Consider the following 20430-nt stretch of genomic DNA (forward strand, 5'->3'; position numbering starts at 1 on the left):
CAGGCCCCAAGGAAATGGGGGACCTCAGTCCTCCGATCACAAAAAAAGGCCCTGAGTTCTGCCAACAACCTGAATGAAAATTAGGAAGACGGTCTGAGCCCCAGCCTGTGAGGCCCTCTGCCGAGAAGCCAGATTTCTCGGCAGCTGTGAGCTGGTAAGTGTGTGTTGTTTTCATCCACTAAGTTTGTGGTCTCTTGTTTCACGGTGTTAGAAAGCAAGTACTTTGTGTGCTATCATTTAGTTTGTGGATACACTTCTAGTTGGTTCCATCTTATTTCTGTAGAGAATGTCATGGCTGGCCTGGAGCATGGCTTACTTATCCGTTCTACTGTGGATGGACCCCTGGATAGCTGTCTCCAGGAATTTTCCAGTGTATGCTTTTCGTGACTGTATGCATGCATATCTATTGGGTATCACTATTCAGAAGTGAAACTGCTAGATCACAGAAGGTTCCACTTTAGTGATTATTGGCAAACGGCTTCCTGAAGGGCCAGGTTATTTTTTTTTCATAGGTATATTATTCAAACCTGCCATGACCTAATAGCAATTGGGCCCCACCCTAGCTGACAATAGCATTAACTAGCTAATCTAACAGCAAAAAACCAAAACCAAAAACAAAACCCAAAAAGCAAAAAACACTGAGCCAAGAGCCAAAATAGTCAAGAGAAAGTAACTACTTAACCCTGGGTACTGGCTCTTCTCAACGGCCCCGTCACCTGCAGGGATCAGCAGTGAAGGCTGATGCTGACTTTGGCCACTTGATAGCCGGCAAGGAGATCAGCAGTCGTCCAGTGCGCCTCTGATGACATGGCTCGTCTAATCCTAACGGTGCCTGAGATCTCACCATCTTTATATCAAGTCGGGAATTACCTTTAATGTACACACAAACACAAGCATAGTCTGTGGAGTCAGCAAAGATCGCGAAACACGGACGTCTGCAGCCCGTTGCGGCTATTAATATGGATCCAGGTTCCATTTTAAGCCGAATTTATATTCTGGTTGTGGAATTGCAGCAAACACTCAGAAGGCCTCGCAAACAAAAGAGTAAACACATGGATAGCTGATCGCCATGCCAGATTCAGCGAACACCATTTTTATATCCTAATTGCCAGGAACGGGGACAGCTGCATCATTGTTGAAAACACACACGCACGCACAATTAAGCCAAGAACAAATGTCAACACTGGCACAATCTGCTAAATTACTGATAACTGATGGGCATTACTCATGCTGTGAGCATCGTCTCCCATAGAAAATGAAAAGATTCCTTTTTAAAAAAGACCTTAGAGATTCCTCCTGGTTTAAGGAAGCTGGGGTGTGTACTGTAACGGCACAACCACAGCCTGCCAGATTATGTAAGTGACATTCCAACCATGTGTTCAAGGAGTTTGTGATAAGTACACGCTGTTCTTGTGCCTCTTTATATTTGTGTGAACAAGACAGGCTCCAAGAGGCTGATTCCTGGTTTGGGGACACTTTGTCTGTGATGAAGTTGTCTTGCAGCCACTGAGCAGAAATGCCCGGTGATAACCTCATACTCTAGAGAGACGGGGCTTGCCATCGCGTGATCCAAATGCAGACACCGGATCCCGCTTCTTCCGTCGTGCTCTCAGTAGGTTATTATTACAGAATAGAACTAGAATTTAAACCCCCTTGTTCAGTTCCCTCACAAAGTACGAGGGGTCTTCGAAATAACTTATTAAGTGATCCTGAACAAGGCTATGAAGTCACATTTTGGCCTTCACGTCTCCAGCCTTGAGAGGGCACTTCCTCTGGTCTTAGCACCACCTCCCGGGGATTCCTCTCCGGCACCTGCCCCGATTTACCCACCCCACAGGTGGAGACATGCTTCTTGTTATTAATCCACAACGGCTCCTGGATCGCAGAGCAGAAAGACCCATTCCCCTCTTGGGAATGTCACGCTCCCACAGGTAGCCGGAAACAGCTATCCTATTTATAATGAGGTCACTCCGAGCGCGTTTAGATGACACGGTATCTTCTTTGCTCACCTTAAAGGCCAAGCCCTGGGGTAGAAACACTGGGCTCAGGTTCCACCCTTCGAGGAGCTCTGACAAATTCAGCTGAGACAATGTTTTCTACTTCCAGCCCAGTGCAGGCTCCTCGACACCTTGGGGGTCTGTAGAATACTAAAATTTCAAGAGGATGCCCTGTGAATACAGCTGCTTATAAATGTTTAGTGTTCCTTAGACACCTGAAAAGCAAAAAGGAGTGAGTGCCCCACTATGATCATCCATTTCTAATTTTTTTTAATGTTTATTTTATGGGGGGGAGGGGAGCAGAGAGAGAGAGGGAGACAGAGACTCAAAGCAGGCTCCAGGCTCTGAGCTGTGAGCACAGAGCCCGACACGGGGCTCGAACTCACAAACCGAGAGATCATGACCTGAGCTGAAGTCGGACGCTTAACTGAGTCATCCAGGAGCCCCTGATCATCCATTTCTAAAACACCAGAGGAGATTCCCAATCCCAACGCCATGGCCACAGCAAAGTGTGTGTCATTTCACGTCTGTCCGAGGTTCTAAAAGCTCCAGGCTTTCAGTGGATGTGGTGGGAGTGTCCACAATGTGGTATCACGTGACGTGCCAGGGAAATAAGAATCAGTAATTCACAGTCTGTGCTCTTGAAGGAATATATGTGGCAGTGAAGAAGACAGAGCTCTTAGTAGAAGTATGCCTCTAACCCAACTGGGGTGGCAGGGTGGGGCGTGGAGGAGCGGGAGGAAAGGCAAAGAAGGGGTCCAAAAGAGGTGGTGCTTGCCGTGAATTGTGAGGCGGAAGGATGATGAGCCAAGGAGTAGGGCAAGAGGAGCAATGTGGACAAAGCCTGGCAGTGGGGGACACGGCCCCGTCCGCTCAGTGTGGCTGGAGAGGTGAGGCCGGGTGAGTGGGCAGGAGCCACAGCATGGGAGTTGGGATTTTATCGGTGGAACTATTGCAAGACTTTAAGAACGGGAATAATATGACCCGATTTGCATGTTAGTTAAATCCAGCCTCCCGGTCTGTAGAGAGCAGTTTGAGGGAGAAACGCCTGAAAAGGCATGGACGTGACAGCCTCTCTTTTCCCCGGCCGCCATCAGACCCCTCCCCGCTGCCGCAGGCTCACGTACCCGCCCTGGGCAGGCCGCCCCACCATTTCTGTCTCATTGCGGTACTGGTACCGGCTTGAGAAGGAATTCTCTGCCCCCTTGCAGAGAGAGGGGGAGCCGGCAGAGGGTAGAGGCACAGGATTACTGCCTTATGAAAGCTGTCTCTGTACTCAGCGCTTTTTCCTCCTACTCGTTTGGTAGTCATGGAAATCGGGTAGGCGTGGTCAGCGCCCGTCCACTGCACGCGCTGCAGTCGCAGAGCTGGTCTCTAGGCCACTCTTTTTGCCACTTTCTGGGGTTCCCTCTGCTCCACAGATTCCCGGTGCAGAAATGCTCTCTTCCTCCTCCCTCTGAAAACCCTGCCTTTGGGAAAGGCTCTGATAGCTTCCATTTATATCCTAGTGTTCCCGATGGAGAGAAGCTTAACCCGAAGGATCATCTGTGCCTGTAATAAAGGTGATGTCCTATGAGAACTACACTCAGAGCAAGGTAAAGAAACCCACAGGTGACCATCACCTTGACCACATCCTCAGATGTTTTCAGTGCAGTCGAACGGGGAGTGGTTTTCTAGAGAAATACATACCCGATATTATAAGTAGCAGTTAGTGGAAACAGGATTTGTTTTAAAGGAAATTTCTCGTCAGCCAACAATGTCAGTACTTACATTGGAAAAACAACAGAGTTGATGGAGTCTGCCGGAACGCCCTGGAAACAGATCATCGTTCACAAGTGTGGTCACCAGTGTGACAGTCCGAGCCCAGCCGTGTTGTGGGTTTGCCACCACTCATAGGCCAAGTAGACAGTGTGTATGCCAGGGGTCAGGAAACTTTTTCTGAAAGGACCAGACAGTAAATTCTGTAGGCTTTGTGGGCCATACAGTTTCTTTTGCACATGACTCTGCTGTTGTAGTGTGAACGTATCAACGATATAGAAACAAATGAGTGTGACCAGAGGTGGTCACAGGCTACAGTTTGCTGCCCCGGGTCCATACTATGTGATTTGCAGAGCCCCATGCAAAAAGTCTTACCCACTGAACTAAGGAGTCACTGTGGAAGCCATCCCCCCATGTTCAGGCATTATGTCTACAAAGGCCTGTTAATTATAACATGTTAATCTGTCATCCACCATCAACACGTTTGCACAGACTCAATTACCCTTGAAGTACAGCCTGGAGATCCTAGGATGACATTTCCATGCATAAAGTGCCCTCTCACTTTGACCATCTGCTCCATAAATACATGCCCCTGGTCACCAGGGACTACTGAACACATAGATGGGTTGCTTGGTGAGACTCTATCTCACTTCTGGAGACAATAAATTCTTGTGTCCTAGAGGTCATTGTGTTAGTTAAGATCTTTTGACCAAAGTAACAAAGGCCACAGAGAAATTTATTATCCCACATACCAGAAAAACTGGAGGTGGGGCAAGGATCTACAATTGGGTAAACAATATTTTTAGAACCCAGATTCTTCCTATCCTCTACTCTGCCATCTAAAGAATAGGCTTCTTTGGGGCGCCTGGGTGGCGCAGTCGGTTAAGCGTCTGACTTCAGCCAGGTCACGATCTCACGGTCCGTGAGTTCGAGCCCCGCGTGCGTGAGTTCGAGCCCCGCGTCAGGCTCTGGGCTGATGGCTCAGAGCCTGGAGCCTGTTTCCGATTCTGTGTCTCCGTCTCTCTCTGCCCCTCCCCCGTTCATGCTCTGTCTCTCTCTGTCCCAAAAATAAACAAACGTTGAAAAAAAAAATTAAAAAAAAAAAAAAAAAAGAATAGGCTTCTTTGTAAGAGTGTCCTCATGGTCATATGATAGCTGCCATCAGTAATTGGGAAGATAGTAGGAAAGAGAGAGAGAAGAAACCCCTCCAAACTAGACCAGTAATAATCACCAGAGGGATGCCATGTGCTGATTGGCTTACATTAGGTCCCTGAGCCAATCACTGATGAGAGGATGGTATTCTCCTACTTGGTTTAGTCTACTGAGAACCCTCCCCAGGAGCCAGGGTCAATTCCGGAAACCACATGGCTGCTTACACAGATGGAGATGGAATGATGTTGGAGAGTCAACCCCCACGTGCACCAATCAAGAGCAGCATTTTTTTCCACTTACGTTTCCTTTCCTCCTTTTGATGGAGCACTGTCGCTGTGATTGAGTAGTGTTGACGACAAACAAGACAGTGAGAAGATGTGCCCTTCTGATGTCCCAAAAATGTTGTTTTAGAACCATGAAGAGCATCACCTGTGGCCCTGTGTCCTGTCCATCTCCCCAAACACACACACACACACACACACACACACACACACACACACACACACACACACCTTACAGGTTCACTGATGCTAGCTAGCATCTCTGACTATAATCACCAAGCTATTAGTAAAAGAAAGAAGCCAGGCAACAGGTCAGCCAAATGACAAGTGTGGAAACAGATTATGTTTATGTCTCAATGACTTGGTGTTTGGCTGCAAAGGCTGTGACATGCTGGAGAAAGCAGCTGCCAGCATGGTGGTGGGAGGGGGCTGCAGGACAGCAGGAAGGAGCTCAGGATGGGGAGTCAGAAGAGACATGCTTCAGGTCACAGCCCTAGGAGCTCAGGAAAGATATCTGCCTTCTCTAACCCACTAGCGTCCTCACATGTAAACTGGAAAACATGGTATCTAGGTAGGAGTTTGTGAGATTAAGTATAAAAATGTAAAAGCATGTTGTAAGCTATAAAGCTGTATAACTCTAAGATAAACAGCATTATTTACAATGGCCGGAGATAGAGATTTCACAGATGTTGAGTCTCAACATGTCTCTGAAGGTGGTCAGGTGTCATCAGCGGCCTCCGTCTTCCCCCGGCAGCACTGACTACTCCAAGAGCCCAGAAATGTCTGCTGCCCATAACAGCATCCACCAGACCCGGATCCGCCCCCTCCACTCTCCTCCTCCCGAAACTTACCCATCTCAAGTCTCACTGTCCCATCTCCTTAACACACATCTGAAACTAACATAAGGAAGTGTGAAATGGTGGGACAGCACAGCCTTAAGGGTCAGAAACCTGAATTCTAGATCTGGCTGTAACACTAACTGGCCACCTGAATTTAGGCTAGATTAACCTATTGGTAACCATGGACTTTGAACCTATAAAATAAAAGACAGTTGTGGTTTTTCTAAAACTTTCTCCAGCGTGGAAACCTAGCTTCAAAGCAAAAACGGTGCTCCGTGCCTGCCATCCTTCCCTCCATCCTTCCGTCCTGCCCTTCTCGGCCTGAATGGCAGCGCAGGGGCTTTGCCAAAGCATAGTTTGAAAACCAGTGAGCTAAATGATCCCGCAAGGGCCCATTCATCTCTACAGTCTCTAACTCAGTTTCTACTTCTAAGACAAATTACTTCACGCTAATGTGAGGGGCACTATAATATGGTTCCCCCACCTAGAATCATTTTGTATTTAAGTAGGCATTCTCATAGATGTATGCTTTTATGAATTAACAAATACAGATGGAATTTCAGACACCATGAACGTGAAAGAGGCCATTGGGAGACTCCCTGATCCCCTAAAATCACTCGACTTGGGTTATCCATCCAGCTTTCACATAGGGCCTAATTTTGAAGCAGTTAATGGCGTTTTTCAGGGTGGTGAGTGACCCAGTGGTGGTGAGGCTTCCCAGCTTTGGACCCGCCTAAGCCTGGGCTCCCATCAGCTCCATGGTGAACCGCGAGGTCCAAGGAAGACAAAGGAAAGTCATCGTGTCTTTCACGTGACAGGGCGGGGAGGAGAATGAGTTACAATCCGGTACAGAAATCCCTCAAGTAACAAAGCTTCATATACACATTTTTTTTTTTTTCCTGTGACATAACAGATATTCAGAGGTAAACAACGTGAGGCTGGGAGAGTGGCTCCATTCAAAAAAGTCTTTGAAGATCCAGGGAGGGGGGACCCGTGACCAGTGGCGGGTTCCATGTCAGGAACCAGTCAGCCACAAGGAGGGGGCAACAATTCCCAGAATTTCAGTTCTGGGATCTATACATTGGTCCAGACTCTCGAGAATTTTACCAGAGTATCTCCAGATTCTTCAACATAACTTTTAATGTCATTTGAATAGATGCAGATTAGAGCTGCATAAGTAATCGGGTATGAACTTTAAAAATACATTTGTTCTCAATAACTATATGCTGCAAGGTTCCTATTTTCTTTTTGACCTTTTTAAGAAGTCTAACATATGTACCGAAAAGTACGCAAATCGTGGCACACAGCTCCACGGATTATCACAAAGTGAAGACACCCGTGTCACTACCGCTAAGAAAAAGGAAAGGAGGAAACTGCTGGTCCCCAGAACCCGCCTCGAGCTCCCCTCAGTCTCATGTGCCCTGTCCGGTTCTTTCCTTCTCAACTCTGTCCTATCCTTGTCTTCTCTTCTGCTTGCCTCACTCCCCCGGCCTCTCAGAAACCCGGGGAGCAGGTGGTGGTGGTAGTGATATGTTGGGGCAGTTTTGCCTTCTGGCACAGTGGCAATAGCATGACTTTTGGAGCCACATCTACCAAGATCTAGATCGTAGGTCCTCTGATCAGCAGTTTTGTGAATCCAAGCAAGAGGCGGAAACCCTCTAACACCTACCCAAGCACTGGCCGGTGGGTCAGACCACAGTACTGCAGTATGCCGGGCACTGCGCGCACGGTGGCCCATGTGACCGTCACTGCGTTTTCATTTGTATTCTTTTTGTTGGGCCCTGTGAGGCAACACTCGTTATTTCTATTTCACAGATTAGTGCCAAGAGGCACACTGAGGCCAAATGACTTGCCCAGGGCTGCATAGTGGGTCGGCGACACAGCGAAGGCTAGACTCGGAGCTCTGAGTCTGGGCCGGCGCACGACCTAGCGCCGTAGCCCTCGTGACCCAGAGGAGCTGAGACCGGGGAGGCGGATCGCACGTGCCTCCGGGCCCACAGCCACCCAGAGGCTCGTCTGGCCCGGAGGTGCCTGGTTCTTCAACAGATTCCCCGTCACCCTCATAGTCATCTCAGCCTCGCCAGAAGGTTTCCTAAACAGACACACAAATGCCAACCTTACGGCACCTGCTAATAGAAACTGCCTCAGCAGGAGTGAGTTCCAGGGGTGCCTAATAATAACCGCAGACACGGAGGAGCAAATGGCTGGCTGTGCCAAGAGCGCGTGGGACCCTCCAGGACCAGACAGAGTGTGGGCCAGTCAGGGTCAAGGCAGCGTCTGCAGCCAGGACAGGGGCGGGGCCTGGAGCTGGCAAACGGGGCACCTGGCGGGAAGATGAGGACAGTGAACCAAAGTCAGGCCCCATCCCGGCCGTGCTGGCAACGCTGGGGCAATTCATGCCATTACCCAACAAACACGACTCGGATAATGACCCTGGGGAAGGCACTGGGTGATACCTGGCTACAAATGGTTGGGGGGCTCAGAGGAGCATTCCTCTCCCCTCCCTAAGGTGTTGAGGCATTTATTTAGAAGGGGCCAGGTCTTTCCTTATATTAGAGACGTAAGACTGACAAGCAGGTAACCCTAGGAGAGGAGGCCTAGGGATGTGTCCAAAGTGACGTACAGAGGACAAGGATGAGAGCCTCCACTGGAGGCAGCTGGCTAAGCCCTGTGGCTTCTCCTTGTCCACTCTAGAAGCCTCTCCTCATCTGGCCCCGTCCTGTCACAGCTCCTCACCTGCTCTCTGCAGAGGCTGTGGAACGGCAAAGTCAACAGCACAGGCACTCGCCATGTTATGGGCACTGCTCGTGGTATTTCCCTGCCGGTAAGTCATTTAATCTCCCTTGAGTGACAGTAGATGAAGGGGAGGAGCTATTCTCAAGCCTGCCTGTACACAGGAGGGCACAGATGCGCCATCCAAGGTGACAGAGCTAGTAAGAGGAGCAGATGGGATCCGGACCCAGGCCATCGGGTCCTAGAGCCCACCCTTCAGCTTCTGTGTTGATGTCACTCTGCAGGGTGCTGGTTCCCTCGATTCTCATGTTCTCTCCGGTGCCACGGAACCACAGGGCCCAAGGCAGGGTCAGTCTGCTCCTGGGTGGCCCCGACTGAGCCCTTCACACCCTTTCAAGGCTCTCATCACAAGGTCCCACCCTCTTCTCAGCCCGGTCTGTAAACTCAGTGTTTGGCACTGAGGCTGGCTGCCTTCCCCTCCGCCTCGCCGCCGGCCACCAGGCTGAGGGTTTGGGTGGCCAGCCGGAGGATGCAACCAGCAGCCAGCCTCACGGGCCTCCATCTCTCTGCACTTGCACGGTGGCCCCGGCGCGGGCCAGGCACAAGAGCGGCGTGGCCGAGAGCTTGGGCTCTGGGGTCAGGCTTCCTGCGTTCTAATGTTGACCCAGCCAGTTACGTTTTGCTCCCTTGGAGAAGTGTCTTGGCCTCTGTGAGCCTCAGTTTCTTTCTTTATGAAATAGGTTAATAAAAGAAACTCCCTTCCAGAGTTATGCTAGGGATTGAGATTGAGCCCACTATCACCTACTTTAAAAGGCAGTCAGCTGCATAGGAAGCATTCAGGCAATGTTAGTGCTTACTGTGACCGCAACTTGTCAACCAGCTCTGAAACCATAAAATCAGAAATTCTACTTTCTAACCACAACTTCCCGTTTTCAATTAAAAAAAAAAATTTTTTTTTTGATGTTTATTTATTTTTGAGAGAGAGAGAGACAGAGAGAGAGAACGAGCAGAGGAGGGGCAGAGAGAGAGGTTAGACACAGAATCCAAAGCAGACTCTAGGCTCTGAGCTGTCAGCACAGAGCCCGATGCGGGGCTTGAACTCATGAACCGTGAGATCATGACCCGAGCCAAAGTCAGATGCTTAATCGACTGAGTCACCCAGGAGCCCCTGGTTGTCCATTCATTTTTTTTTTTTTTAATTTTTTTTTTTAACGTTTATTTATTTTTTTGGGACAGAGAGAGACAGAGCATGAACGGGGGAGGGGCAGAGAGAGAGGGAGACACAGAGTCGGAAACAGGCTCCAGGCTCTGAGCCATCAGCCCAGAGCCTGACGCAGGGCTCGAACTCACGGACCGCGAGATCGTGACCTGGCTGAAGTCGGACGCTTAACCAACTGCGCCACCCAGGAGCCCCTCATTTTTTTTTTTTTAAAGAAATTTTTTAAAAATTTTAATGTTTACTTGAGAGAGAGAGAGAGAGACAGAGACAGAGTGTGAGTGGGGAAGGGGCAGAGAGAGAGGGAGACACAGAATCGGAAGCTGGCTCCAAGCTTGGAGCTGTCGCCATGGAACTCGACGCGGGGCTCAAAGTCACAAACCACAAGATCATGACCTGAGCTGAAGATGGACACTTAACCGACTTAGCCACCCAGGTGCCCCTTGGGTTTTCATTCTTAAAGATCTTCTGCCCACAGTAGCCTACTCTGCTGTGCTAGTGTGCCAAGGGCTGGAGTCCCCATTCTCCAGTGTATCGGCCACCCCCGGCTTCCTGTCCTTTCCTGCTCCTTTAAGACCCCACGGGTGATCCCTTTACTGACATTCTTATAATTACCCACAATTTCCTCATGCTTGGTCTGTTTCTATTAGGATTAGTTTCAGTGGTATATCATAGAAAACCCCGAATAACAGTTCTTAAAATCATTAGTGTATTTTCTCTCTCACATAAAAGAAATCCAGAAGTAGTTAGCGCACAGGTGGGATGGTAGGTCTAAGTGCCTCAGGGACCTGTGCTCCTCTTCTCTTGCTGTTTTTTGTTGTTGTTGTTTTTTAAGCACATTGTCTCCTTGTCCAAGATGGCCGTTAGAGCTCCAGCCACGGCGTCTCCATTCCAGACAGCACAATGGAGAAGGAGAGCCTCCCCAACCAACACCTTCCTCTCCCATCCCATCAGCTTGAACCCAGTCACAGAAGCTCACCTAGTCACTGCTTACCTCCTGTCCCAAATAAGAGGGAAAAAGAGGGAGGACGGTCCTACCACTGTACCTCCCTGGCCAATCCACAGCCAGTGATGATTTCACCATCTACTTCTGTTTCCAGGCTGGCCTGCCGCTGGAGAAAATCACACAATCACGCTGACACACACCTCTGTAGGCTGTGGCTTCTGGCCCAGCTGAGCCCCCCACACTCCTGGACAAGGCCTTTTTTCCTCTCTTTGGCATATGCCTCATGGCAGTTATTCCAAGAATTCAGTCACTTTCCTGAGACACTCCTCCCACCCTTGGCTCGCTTCCCCCTTCCCTCTCCCCTGTTTAGATACCCTTGTCGCTCCTCTGAAGCAGCTCCAGCTGCAAACAGAGGTGACCGTTGCCCTGGCCGGAGCAGACCTTCTCTTTCCCCTGAATCCTACAATCAACAGGAATAAACCGACGAGAGGCCCTAACAACTACCCATTTCATCTAGAAACTGTGTCTTTAACCACAGCATCCATGCTTCACTCCAAAGGAGACTCCCAGGGGAGGTCAGAGGCCCCAAGCAGGCCGCCTCGGGATGCTGCAGGGGCAGTGGTCCCCCCAGCAGCTGACGGGCCTCAGAACAGAGAGCGATTCCCCCCGAAGAAAGCTCGGCATCCTTTGGCTCCCTCAGCGCCCCCTGACACTTGTGCCAGTCCCTGTCCTGACTTCACAGTGGCCCGAGGGCACCAGGCGCACCACCCACCTCTGCAAAGAGGCAAAATGACCTGGGAGAGAATGTCAGTATTTCCCCACGTTGAGGGGACCGTGTCCATATTCTTCTGGAAACGTCCCCTTCGAGTTCCTGGCTGCTTATAAGGAGCAGGCTGAGTGCACACGCCCCTGGGTTTAGGGGCTGACGGAGGTAGCCCCACCCTTCAATAGATGCAGGGGGAGGGGCCACCAACCCCTCCCGCACAAAACCTTGGTTCCCGCCCTGCCGGGAGGGCGTGGAATTGGGGTGCTGCTCCGGGGGCTCACGCGGGTTCTCGCGGCCCCAGCCGCATCCACCGTCCTCCACCGCTCCCATCGGGGCTGATGAGGGCTGGGGCCAGGAAACTGCTCAGGGGCTAAGGGTTCCTACTCAGTGTGAGAAGTCTGCCTTACAGGTTGCTATAAAAAGGAGCAAAAATAACAGAGGTGCCTCTTCGTCTGTCTTTATGTTCCCCGTTTCACTTGTCACACACATCTTGCAATAGCTACTCATTTTCACATTTTCTTCAGTCACTTCCTCCCTCCAACGTGAATTACCTAAAATAACAACCTCTCAGGGTCAGCCTCAGCCATGCATCACAGGCAGCTGCTCCAGGGTAAGGACTGTGCCCAGAAGAAGCCTCGGGTGACCGCTGCCCCATCACCATCCCCCAGACTCTCCAGCCCATCAGCGGCACCATGGCCTTTTCTGCAGGCGGAGGCAGTGCTGAGCGAGGAGGCCTGGGGACTCACCTCCCACTGCAGAGGCCGGGATGACATTGGAAACTTTCCTGCGGGCGAGGTGGGCTAGGGGAGCAAGAGAGAGCAGGACACAGGCCATCTGGCATGGAAGGAGCACCTGACCAGAGATAGGACCTGGGTTCTGGCCTAATACATTCTGTCAGCATGCTGTGTGACCATGGGCAAGTTGCATCCCCTCTCTGGGTCTCAGACTCCTCATCTGTAAAATAAGAATGTGTGAGGGTCCTTCCTGAGCTGGGTCCATGCCCGGAGCCTCTCCGGCATTCAGTCCTGGCCCCTAAATCTCTCTCTTCTCCATCCCTCACCAATTAGGCCTGTCGATGCCTTAGTCAACTGCCTATTCATAATATGTTGTGCCTGGTCTAATGTAGTAGACCCTGGACTGTCCCCTTCCAACTTCCCCCCAGCCTCTAGAGTCTGTTCTCCACACTGCCATACTGTTTAGAACCCATCAGGGGCGCCTGGGTGCCTCAGCTGGTTAAGCGTCCAACTCGTGATTTCGGCTCAGGTCATGATCTCGCGGTTTGTGAATCCAAGCCCCGCATTGGGCTCTACACTTACAGTGCGGAGCCTGCTTGGGATTCTCTACCCGCCCCGCCCCCCACCCCACCACCAACTCTCTCTTAAAATAGATAAATAGACTTCAAAACAACAACAACAACAACAACAACAACAACCCACCAGGCACTCTCCACTGCAGTCAACTCTTTAGCCAGGCAAAGATTATCACTGTCCTACTCTACGTCTCTTTCTACAGCTTCCAACCTCATTCACAAATATTTATGGAGCACCTGCTATGTGCCAAGCACTGTTCCAGGAGCTCCGAATACAGCAACAAACCTTCAAGACTCAGTTCAGTTGTCACGACCCCTGAAAAGCTTTCCCACACTCCTTCATGCCTACCTGCAGGGTGAGTTCATGGCTTCTCCCTCTGTGTGTGCAAGCTGCCACGCCTGTCAGATGGCGATGGTGAGATAGCGGCTTCCTTGCTGTATCACCGATGGGCATACCTAGGGAAGTTATGTTCCGTTGCTTTTGGCCGAATGTGATGGTCAGTTTTATGGGTCAACTTGGCTGGGGCCAGTACCTGGTATTTGGTATAACACTATTCTACATATTTCAGTGAAGGTGTTTTTCAGATGAGATTAACATTTAAATCAGTAGGCTTTGAATAAAGCAGATTACTCTTCATAATATGGGTGGGCCTCGTTCAATCAGTTGAAGGCCCTAGGAGAAAAAAGATCCACCTTCCCCGAGGAAGAGGAAATTCTGCTTCTGGACTGCCTTTAGACTAGAACTGCAACCAGATCTCTTCCCTGGATCTCCAGCCTGCCGGCCTGCCCTGCAAACTTAGGACTCACCAACCCCCACTATCACGAGAATCTATTCCTTAAACACACTCTCTCTCTTTATATGCACACACACACACACACACCCGATTGGTTCTGTTTCTCTGGAGAACTCTAATACACTGAGTGAACGATTCTACCCTCGTTCCCACCCCCCCCCCCCCACACACACACACTTATCTGGTACCAATGGCTAAAGAAGGTGTAGGAGGAGTAGGAGGAAGGGGAAGAAAAATGGATAGTTTTTTCATATCTTCCTTTATGAAGAACCTACATAGGTCTTTGGTTCTTTTCATTATACTGTTGTCTTTTATTATTGATTTGTAGGAGGCTTTCAAAATATATTCTGGGTACACATTCTTTGTCAGATATAAGTGGCTTGTAAATATTTCCTCCTGGAGTTCGGTCTGTGTTTTCAATTCTTAATGTTGTTTTTGGTTAGTAGAAATTTTTAATTTTAATGACGTCCAATCTATCCATTTTTTTGTTATGATTGGAGACTTTTGTGTTCTAAGAATGTTTTCTATAGAAGCTTTACAGGTTCACCTTTTGCACTTAAATTTATGGCCTACTTCAAATTCATTTTCCGGCATGGCATGAGGCAGAGGTCAAGGTCCACTTCTGCTCCATAAGGACATTCAGTATTCCAACACCATTTACAGAAAAGACATTCTTTTTGCCTGTTAAATTCATTTAGCGTTTCTGTTAAAAAGCAAGTTATACTATATGGGTTTACTTCCAGATTTGATATTCTATTCCATTTATCTATTTAGTGATCCATATGCCAATACCATATTGTCTTACCTATTATAATTTTATATGTCTTGAAATCTGGCAGTATAAATTTTCCAACTTCAATCTTTAAGACTGTTTTTCTTATTCTAGGTCCTTCTGCAATTTCATGTACATTTAAGAATAAGCTTATCAGTTTCTGCAAAAAGCCTAATGGGATGATAATTGGGATATCATCTTAACAATATGACATCTGGACCAAATTAAGTCTTCCAATCTATGAACATAGAATACCTCTCCATGTATTCATACCTTGAGCTGCAGCCATGTTCTGTAGTTTTCAGCATAAAGGCCTCCCGTGTCTTTTGTTAAATTTCTTCCTAATTATTTTTTCTGATATTATAAATAGCATTTTAAGAATAAACTATTCTTAGAACAGCTTTAGATTAAAATGTTTATTAATGTTCATTTATTATTCTTGAGAGACAGAGAGACAGAGTGTGAGCAGGGGAGGGGCAGAGAGAGAGGGAGACACAGAATCCAAAGCAGGCTCCAGGCTCTGAGCTGTCAGCACAGAGCCCGACGTGGGACTCGAACTCACGAACCATGAGGTCATGACCTGAGCCGGAAGCTTAACCAAAATTGCCACCCAGGCGCCCCAGAAAAGCTTTAGATTTAAAGAAACATTGCAAAGGTAGGACAGAGACTTCCTCTATAGCCCACACTCAGTTTCCCCTATGGTGAACAGATTACATTAGTGTGGTGCACTAATTATGGTCACAATTAATGAACCGATATTGATATGGTGTTACTAACTAGAGTCTAGCATTTTTTAATATGTCCTTAGCTTTTACCTAAAATCCCTCTTCTGCTCTAGGATCCCATCCCGAATGCCATATTACATTTAGTTGTCAAGTGTCCTTAGGCTCCTCTGGGCTGTGACAGTTTCTCGGACTTTCCTTGTTTGTGATGACAGTTTTGAGGAGTACGGCTCGGGCGTTTTGTAGAATGCCCTTCAGTGGGGTTCATCTGCTGTTTTTCTTGTGATTGGACTGAGCTCATTGGTTTTTGGCAAGAAGACCACGGAGGCAAAGTGCCATTTTCATCATAGCGTGTCAAGAGCACATATCATCAACATAACTAATCACTGTTGATTTTGACCTTGGTCACCCGGCTGAGGTAGTGTTGGTCAGCCTTCTCCACTGCAAAGTTACTCCCCCCCACCCCCCTCCATACTAGACCCTTTGGAAAGAAGTCAGTAAGTGCAGCCATACTTAGTGGAGAGTTATGCCCCACATCTCTTAGGGTAGAGTATAAATTACTTGGAATTCTTCTCCATGGGCCATCTGTCCTCCCCCATTGATTTATTCGCCCTCTACATCCGTGGTAATGTATACATTAGTTGCCACCTGTGTCTATTCTTTGGTGAAATTTCTGTTCAGATATTTTGCCCATTTGATAATTGGGTTGTTTTCTCATTCTTGATTAAATGTTTACACATACATATATATTGTATTTGTTCTTCCAGATACACGTGTGTTTTTTGCAAGTATCTTCTCCCAGTCTGTAACTCATCTTTTCATCCTTTCAACGGTGTGTTTCAAAAAAAAACAAAAAACAAAAAACCAGAACTTTATTTTAATGAAGTTCAATGTATCTTTTTTCCTAGTGGGTGTTTAGGGTGTTGACTAAAAACTCCCTGCCTAACAAGAGCTTAAAGATGTTCTCCCTGTTTTCTTCTGTCAGTTTCACAATTTCAGGTATTACAGTTAGGTCTGGGACTCATGTTTTCTTCACCAGGAATTCCTTTGTTTAGAGGCAACTGTTGATAGTTGGCATTTCCATGCAGTTTTGTTAAGCCGATGAGGTTCACAGTGTTTGAGGACACTGCCTTTAAAAATCAACAACGACAAACACAACTGTATTTTTCAGTTGGCAGTTTTAGGCTCACAGCTCACTTGAGCAGAAAGTACAGAGAGTTCCCATTCACCCCCCCCGCCTACCCCCTCCCCACATGTACAGCCTCCTCCACCATCAACACCCCCTCCCGGAGCAGGGAAGTGTGTCCCCGTCCCTGCACAGGCACATCATTATCATCCAGTCCATAGTTCATGACACAACAGTTCACATGGTGTTGTCCAGTAGATGGTTTGGGACAAATGTATAATGACATGTCTCCACCCTTGAGTATCATACAGCGTAGTCTCACTGCCCTAACATTCCTGTGCTCTACCTATTTATGTCTCCTCCCTCACCCCTATCCTTACCAACCCCTGGTCTTTCTACTGTCTCCATACTTTTGCCTTTTGCAGAATGTCATAGAGTTGGAACCGCACAGGATGTAGCCTTTTCAGATTGGCTTTTTTTCACGTAGAAACATGCATCTACGTTTCCTCCGTGTCTTTTCACGGCACGGTAACTCATCTCTTGTCAGTGCTGAGTAAACATTCCATTGTCTGGATGTGCACAGTTTATCCTTCCACGTCTTTATTGATTCCAAGTTTCGGCAATTATAACTCAAGCTGCTATAAACATCTGTGTGCAGGTTTTCGTGTGGACACAAGTTTTCTGCTCCTCTGGGTAAATACCAAGAAGCAGGGTTCCTGGATCATCTGGTATAAGAGGATGTTTCATTTTGTGAGAAGTTGCCAAGCTGTGTTCCAGCACGGCTGTGCCAGCAACGAATGAGACTTCTTCTTGTTCGACATCCTCGCCACCATTGGGTGTTGTTAGTGTTTTGGATTTGGGCCATTCTAATAGGTTGTTTTAATTTGCAGTTCCATCATGACATATGATCTGGAGCATCTTTTCGTATGTTTACTTGCCATCCGTATGTCTCCTTTGATGAGGCCCTTTGCCCATTTTTAAATCGAGTTGTTTTCTTCTTGTTGAGTTTTAAGAGGTCTTCGTATATTTAGAGTAACGATCCTTTATCAGAGATGTCTTTTGCAAATATTTCATCCCTGTTTGTGTCTCGGCTCCTCCTTTTCTTTACAATGTCTTTTGCAGAGCAGGAGTTTTTCATTTGAATTAAGTGCAGCTTGTCAACGATTTCTTTCGTGGATTGCGCCTTCGAGGTTGTAGGTAAAAAGTCATCGTCATACCCAGGGTCATACAGATTTTCACCTGTGTTATCTTTCAGCCCATTTGCCTTCCGCGTGCATTTCTGTGAGGTTGTTGCCTATTTCTCCAAGAAATCATAAAGACCGTGAGGTTTTAAATCTCTGTATTCTCCACAGCACCTTGCATACGGTAGAATGATAGCTGAACAGGCCAGTTTACCAACAAGGAAAAATGAAAGTCTCATAATTCCAGGCTGAACCCTACCTTTCTGGCTCCACAGTTCTCTCTGTACACATGCGGGTAGAAAAATAATGACGCGAGGTCACAACAAAATTGTGAAGTCCTGGGAGTCTTCTGTATACCCACCCTCCCTTTCCTATGACCTTGCCACCCTAGGCGGCCTCCGTGGTTTTCTCATCTTTTTGCTTGGTAGCTGTCCAAAAGAGGAAAAAAAAAAAAAAATCATCTGTGCTTGAAAGCAAAGCTCATTCACAAGAATGCTTGCCAGTTTCTTTTATGCCATGAAAACATTTTTCTCTCGTAAGAGAAATGAGAAGCATTAATAACGAGACGAAGAAGGTCTTACGGGCATGTTGCCCTAAAATCATGCCATACCTAGCACTATTCCTGAGGAGTATGGGGCAAGATCTGGGTCTGTGCCCTGAAATGTGTGTCTGTGTGTGTCTGTGTGTGGGTGTGCAGGAAAGAGAGATGGAGACATCAGCTAAGAGACTACGATTAATAGTCAATAGATTGCAGTGTTTACACAGGGAGAAGAGAAAAAAAATGTAATGAGTTGTCAATATAAAAATGATACTAATGGCAGTTGTTCAGAACTGCTTTGCCATTTCTAGCAGATTGTCATGCAGTGTTAAGTACAGAAATCAGTGATTTTTAGACCCTCTTCAAAGCGTAGGTTTCTGCGGCCGTGCTCCCAGGGCCCCACCCCCATTCCACCTCTTCCTCTACTTAGGAGATGTCATTTGAAACAAAGTTTCACCAAAGATGAAGGAAAGAGAAGAGGGACCAGGGGGCAAACCATGGACATGAAAGATGAAATCTAGAGTAGATAAACTTGTGACTTGGATTAAACTTTTTTCTCCCGTTCTGAAAAAAAAAGCAGCACAGTACGAGGGTGTAACCAGATATTACAATGCATTACAAACGCTCCATAATGAAAACAGTATGGTAGGGGGGCACCTGGGTGGCTCAGTTGGTTGAGTGTCAACTTCAGCTCAGGTGATGAACTAGCAGTTTGGGAGTTCGAGCCCCACATCGGGCTCTCCGCTGTCAGCGCAGAGCCCGCTTCAGATCCTCTCTCCCCCTCTCTCTGCCCCTCCCCCGCTCTCACTCTCTCCCAAAAATGAATAAACATTTGGAAAAAAAAACCAGTATGGTAGTGATACTTGAATGAATAGATTACTAAAAGAACAGAATCGAAAGTCCAGGAATAGACCAAAACATGCACAGCCATTTGGTAAACAGTGGAGACAGCTTATAAAAGAGAGACAGCTACTCTGAATCGTGAAATGATCCTTGACAGGGAGACAAATGAGAAATCTCTCGAATTCTTGGAGGAGGTACACTCTGAATGGGGCCTCTACTTTTTCTCCTTCTACCCATGATTTTGGGTTTGCCGGACCTAAAATAAAACACAGCACTTGTCGTAATCGTGTGTTCTTTTCTAAATTCAGATAATTTGGGGCAGCTGGACAGCAGGCTGAGTTCCTGCTTCATTAAGTAAGTCTCCGTTCACCAGAAAGCCCTTCAAAGCTGCTTGCCTCGTGCCCTCCGGCCTCAGGCTCCATGTGCCTCCCTCTGCGGGGCCAGCCGTTCCTGGGCAGTGAGGCAGAGCTTGTCCAGAGGCCAGAGGCCCTTTCCACCCCTCACACAGGCCAAGGCCCAGTTACTGTTAGAGCAGAGAGCAGCTCTCCATGCGGCTACCACTCTGCCTGGCTCCTAGCCCCTGAGCTCCGACTGGCCTGGGGTGCGGCGTGGCCATCACAGATTTTTAACTCCCCTCCAGTTTGTTTCAAGTATGTAGCTAAGGTAGAGAATGACCATCATAAATTGTAAGGCATCTTTCTTTCCATAACGTGTGGTACATCGTTCTCTGGTGCTGGGTGGTTAAGTAAGAGAATATATGTAAACGGGCTTTGAAGCTACAGTGAATGTCACCTATTAGTGTCATCAGAACCTGCAGGGTGAGGGTGACAGGATGAGGCTCTCAGACCCTCGGATGCTCCCATTGTAGCTGCTGTTCGGTGACACGTCGTGCTGGGCGGCAGCTGGGCCTTCAGTTACCAGTGCTGATTTCAGATGGACCGACCTCCTCCATGTTTTTCCTAATAACTCGCTTGCTCAAATTACAGGGGTTGTCGCCGATCCCTCGTGGGAGTTCTCAGGTGAGCAGGCTTCGTGAGCCAAGAAGCATCCCTGCTGCCCAGCCCGACCCTGAGGGTTATAGCTGCCTCTCTCCTTTTCCACGACTGCCCCTCCCCCAGAAAGCACAGGCCGATGCTGTTTCTGAAGAGCCATCCATTCCACGACTCAGGTCTCCACACTGCCTCGTGAGGCACCTTTAAAACACTTTCGTTGGGGCGCCTGGGTGGCGCAGTCGGTTAAGCGTCCGACTTCAGCCAGGTCACGATCTCGCGGTCCGTGAGTTCGAGCCCCGCGTCAGGCTCTGGGCTGATGGCTCAGAGCCTGGAGCCTGTTTCCCATTCTGTGTCTCCCTCTCTCTCTGCCCCTCCCCCGTTCATGCTCTCTCTCTGTCCCAAAAATAAATAAAAAACGTTGAAAAAAAATTAAAAAAAAAAAATAAAACACTTTCGTTGTAGCCA

General features: G+C 48.1%; 1 long non-coding RNA gene across 1 annotated transcript; it reads left to right on the forward strand.

The window, feature by feature from the left end:
- Positions 1-288: 288 nt before the first annotated feature.
- Positions 289-20179, forward strand: LOC147575603 (uncharacterized). Its single transcript, XR_015242548.1, has 4 exons — positions 289-1612; positions 3506-3592; positions 13201-13353; positions 19960-20179. It is a non-coding gene; the product is annotated as an uncharacterized LOC147575603 (long non-coding RNA).
- Positions 20180-20430: the final 251 nt, after the last annotated feature.

Source organism: Puma concolor, chromosome D3, assembly GCF_028749965.1.
Source record: "Puma concolor isolate L17-30 chromosome D3, mPumCon1.1.hap2, whole genome shotgun sequence".
Taxonomy (NCBI): Eukaryota; Metazoa; Chordata; class Mammalia; order Carnivora; family Felidae; genus Puma; species Puma concolor.